This window comes from Hemicordylus capensis, chromosome 2 (genome assembly GCF_027244095.1).
Source record: "Hemicordylus capensis ecotype Gifberg chromosome 2, rHemCap1.1.pri, whole genome shotgun sequence".
Taxonomy (NCBI): domain Eukaryota; kingdom Metazoa; phylum Chordata; class Lepidosauria; order Squamata; family Cordylidae; genus Hemicordylus; species Hemicordylus capensis.
This window is the reverse complement of record NC_069658.1, coordinates 169020914-169025865: the sequence shown is the minus strand read 5'-3', so window position 1 is coordinate 169025865 and position 4952 is coordinate 169020914. Positions and strand designations below refer to the sequence as shown.

The window sequence follows — 4952 nt, the reverse complement described above, 5'->3', positions numbered from 1 at the left end:
AATAACATCTAGTAGATTGTGTGTAAATATAATAATAATAATAATAGTTATAACACATATAATTATTTAAAAATATATATCTTTATTTCGAAGATAGAAAGCACCATGGCCCTCAGTTCTTGTTTCTTTAATGTTACTATTATCTGTATACTGTTTTTCAACAAAAAGCAAACTCTTCTCAGAGCAGTTTGCACAGGGGTAAGGTTTGCTGTCCCCAGAGGGCTCACAGTCCACGCAGAAAGAAGGGAGACCCCAGCAAGAGCCGCTGGAGGGATGCCGTGGTGGGGCTGGACAGGGCCAGATGCTCTCCCCCTGCTTAACCGAAAGGGCATCACCGCTTTGCTGGGTGCCCCGTTGCTCAGTCCACAGGGGGACCTTGCCTCTCCAAGCAGACCGGGCTAATCATTACTTGACTTTTATTTGAACATCTGCGCCCTGCCTTTCTCCACAGGCCCCAAAGTGGCCAACCAAAACTAAAATCCCATAGAAAGCAAAAAGGTCATTTCCCAAAGCGCCATGAAATGGGGCACACCCCACATGCTGTGGGGGCAGAGCAGGCACTGGAAAACTACCACTAGAAGACAAACAACCCTGTTCAAAGCAGCCATTGAGCAGCAACTGTTACCCAGCAACCATCAATGATAGAACCCTGGCCCTGTTTGAGCAGGAATAACTGTCCTTCTGGCCTTCCTCTTCCCTGGGGGTTACCAACCTCTCCTCCTGTGCCTTTCAAAGCAACCCAAGAAAAGTGTCAGGAGATAAGGATCAGATGAGGATCTGGGGCCCAATTCTCATTCAGCCTGAAGCTCCCTGGGGGGAATTGGGGCCAATCTCTTGCTATCTACTGGCTTTTGGCCAAAGGGTGGGTAAGACTATAATTGCTTGCTAGTGGCAAATTAGTATAAATTTTATGTCTATATTGTTATGTAAAAAGAGATATTTGCAGACTGGATTGGGCAAGGTTCAGCCCTCAATGTGAGACTAGACTTAAATTTGCATTCTGATTGGGCAAGACCTCCAGGGTTTTTAAATTCTATGTTGATCAAAATGGGCAAGATCTCTAGGATTTTTAAACTGACTTCTTGTTTACTGCACTCATGGCCATCTCGGATCCTTATTCCTTACTCAAGGAAAGCATTGAGTTTGAATGCTGGGCTTAAGGTTTTGATGTTTTAATGTCTATTGATAAAATGGAAGGAATCATTTCACATGCAAATGTTTAAATTGGTTGTGTCATGCAAGGGTTATGAGAATCGTCTCGACTAAGAAATATTTGATTGCCTTGTCAGCAAGAAAGGTTCTTGCAGGATAGGTGCAAATCAAGCTATCTTGCAGACAGACAAAAAACAACAACCCAACTTCTGTTTGAAAGTTCTGTCTTTGTTGAAGATGATGTTTGGCATTTTAGCATTCAAGACTCTACAGAAATGGAATGCGAGAACGCCTGACCTGAGAAATTGACACAAGATTGAGCGGAGGTGAATGCACTGTTTAACGAGAAGAAGGCAGATCACCAAAGACGGCGGGAGTCCTGTGATGAGGTTGGGGTGAGTAACTGGGCCTGACTGGTTGGATGATGGCCCATCTGTATTGGGCTTCTTCCATAACAGATGCCCAATTAGTAGATAAATGTAAGGCAGTCTAACATTTCTCAATGACTCTCTTACAGAGGTCGGGAGAAGCTAAGAAGAAGGAGAGAAGAGACTCTACAGTGGGAGAACCACTTTGGGAAGAGCAGGATCAGCCCCTTTATCATTTCGGTTTGCCTCTTCTGCTGCACCTTCTTCAGTTCGACAGTATGGCTTTTTTGGTAATCTGGCGACCGGAACGATACACTGTAAGTATTCCAAATGTGGCAAAATACCAGGCTCTAGTTTCCCCAGGCACCATGAAATTGGGGCACACACCCCATGCAGTGGGGACCGAGCAAGCCGTAAAAAATGACTCCTCCTCTTCCTGGCCCCAAACCCAGAGCAGACTCGCCCACCAGCCCTGTTCAAAGCAGGCCTTGACCAGCCACAGTAAGCATTGGAAGCCTGGCCCAGTTTGAGCAGGGAGAACAGTATGACTGGTCTCCTCCTCCCTCAGGGTTTCCATCTTGCCCTGACCTTGCAGCTTTCAAAGCAACCCAACCGATGTGCCAGGCGTTAGTATCTGATCAGGACTTGGCTTCCAAACCTCACCCAGACTAAAGGTCCATGGGGGAAACTTGAGCAATCTCTTGCTTCTTTCCCTACCTTATGAGACAGTGGTGAGGTTAAATCATGAGTGGGGAGCACAGGAAGAGATGGATGTACATTGCCCCAAGCTTTTGGCCAAAGGGTGAAATGAAAAATTACTCAGAACATTGCCTAACACAATGTCTGTATCATTTACAGTTACTTCTGAGGAACAGCTACAACTGGAAACAAGGTCAGCTTCATGTTGTTGTTGTTGTTGTTGTTGTTGTTATAGCCCAGTAAGCTTCCAGACCACCTTGGGTTTATTCTCTCTTTTTGACAGTTAAAGCACCACATTTTCATTGATGCCAGGAGATGTTGAACAGTAGGGCACACATCCTGGGGTGCCTCTGTTATGGCACAAGAGATATTCCCAGACTGATTGGGCAAGGTTCGGACCACAATGTGTGTCTGGACATTTAAATTTGCATTCTGATTGGGCAAGACCTCTAGGGTTTTTAAATTCTGTCTTGATCGAATTGGGCAAGATCTCTAGGATTTTTAAATTGTATATGGAATTGGGCAAGATCAAGGCCTGTGTGGGCCTCGATTTTTAAATTGCATCCCCCAGCTTGACCTTGACAATTGTATTCTGATTGGGCAAGACCTCTAGGGTTTTTAAATTCTGTATGGAATTGGGCAAGATCAGGGCCTGTGTGGGCCTCGATTTTTAAATTGCATCCCCCAGCTTGACCTTGACAATTGTATTCTGATTGGGCAAGACCTCTAGGGTTTTTAAATTCTGTATGGAATTGGGTAAGATCAGGGCCTGTGTGGGCCTCGATTTTTAAATTGCATCCCCCAGCTTGACTGAGCACACAATCTCTAGGTTCCCTTAGAGTGAATTGGGCATGATACCCTTTTTTTAAAATTCCATGTTTGGGCAGCTTTAAGCCAGTGGACTGGAGTCCCATGAGCTTGGAATCTCCAATGGCTCAACTGGGCAAGACAATTGGTGTCTTTAAATTCTGTCAGGGCCTTGTGGACATATTTTTCAGCCAGGGGTGTAGTGTTAAATTTGGATCGACTGACCACCCACTTTTATTCATGCTCATGATAAAGTCTGAATCAAATGGATCAGGTTGCGTGTTTTATATGCGCTGTGTCCCAAGTCTTGAGTGACCCATGAAGAGATGAGTTCTTCTTTAGTGCGCTCATGGCCATCTCGGATCCTTATTCCTTACTCAAGGAAAGCATTGATTTTGAATGCTGGGCTCAAGGTTTTGATGCTTTTCTGTCTATTGATAAAATGGAAGGAATCATTTCACATGCAACTGTTTAAATTGGTTGTGTCATGCAAGGGTTTTGAGAACTGTCTGGACTAAAGAAATAGTTTGATTGCCTTGTCAGCAAGAGAGGTGCCTGCAGCCTAGGCGGCAACCATGCTATCTTGCACAGAGACAAAAAGCCTTTTGGAAGGTTGTGTCTTTGTTGAAGATGATGTTTAGCATTTTAGCATTCAAGACTCTTCAGACACGGATTGCGAGAACGCCTGGCCTGAGAAATTGACACCCGAGTGAATGGAGGCGAATGCACCTGCTTAAGTTGAGGAAGGCAGATCACCAAAGGCGGCAGGAGTCCTTTGGTGAGGATGGGGTGAGTAACTGGGCCTGACTGGTTGGATGATGCCCCATCTGTATTGGGCTTCTTCCATAACAGATGCCCAATTAGTAGATAAATGTAAGGCAGTCTAACATTTCTCAATGACTCTCTTACAGAGGTCGGGAGAAGCTAAGAAGAAGGAGAGAAGAGACTCTACAGTGGGAGAACCACTTTGGGAAGAGCAGGATCAGCCCCTTTATCATTTCGGTTTGCCTCTTCTGCTGCACCTTCTTCAGTTCGACAGTATGGCTTTTTTGGTAATCTGGCGACCGGAACGATACACTGTAAGTATTCCAAATGTGGCAAAATACCAGGCTCTAGTTTCCCCAGGCACCATGAAATTGGGGCACACACCCCATGCAGTGGGGACCGAGCAAGCCGTAAAAAATGACTCCTCCTCTTCCTGGCCCCAAACCCAGAGCAGACTCGCCCACCAGCCCTGTTCAAAGCAGGCCTTGACCAGCCACAGTAAGCATTGGAAGCCTGGCCCAGTTTGAGCAGGGAGAACAGTATGACTGGTCTCCTCCTCCCTCAGGGTTTCCATCTTGCCCTGACCTTGCAGCTTTCAAAGCAACCCAACCGATGTGCCAGGCGTTAGTATCTGATCAGGACTTGGCTTCCAAACCTCACCCAGACTAAAGGTCCATGGGGGAAACTTGAGCAATCTCTTGCTTCTTTCCCTACCTTATGAGACAGTGGTGAGGTTAAATCATGAGTGGGGAGCACAGGAAGAGATGGATGTACATTGCCCCAAGCTTTTGGCCAAAGGGTGAAATGAAAAATTACTCAGAACATTGCCTAACACAATGTCTGTATCATTTACAGTTACTTCTGAGGAACAGCTACAACTGGAAACAAGGTCAGCTTCATGTTGTTGTTGTTGTTGTTGTTGTTGTTATAGCCCAGTAAGCTTCCAGACCACCTTGGGTTTATTCTCTCTTTTTGACAGTTAAAGCACCACATTTTCATTGATGCCAGGAGATGTTGAACAGTAGGGCACACATCCTGGGGTGCCTCTGTTATGGCACAAGAGATATTCCCAGACTGATTGGGCAAGGTTCGGACCACAATGTGTGTCTGGACATTTAAATTTGCATTCTGATTGGGCAAGACCTCTAGGGTTTTTAAATT

General features: G+C 45.5%; 1 long non-coding RNA gene across 1 annotated transcript; it reads left to right on the top strand.

The window, feature by feature from the left end:
- Nucleotides 1-240: 240 nt before the first annotated feature.
- On the top strand, nt 241-2046 carry LOC128347080 (uncharacterized). The gene is made up of 3 exons (XR_008317381.1): nt 241-862; nt 1409-1547; nt 1670-2046. It is a non-coding gene; the product is annotated as an uncharacterized LOC128347080 (long non-coding RNA).
- Nucleotides 2047-4952: the final 2906 nt, after the last annotated feature.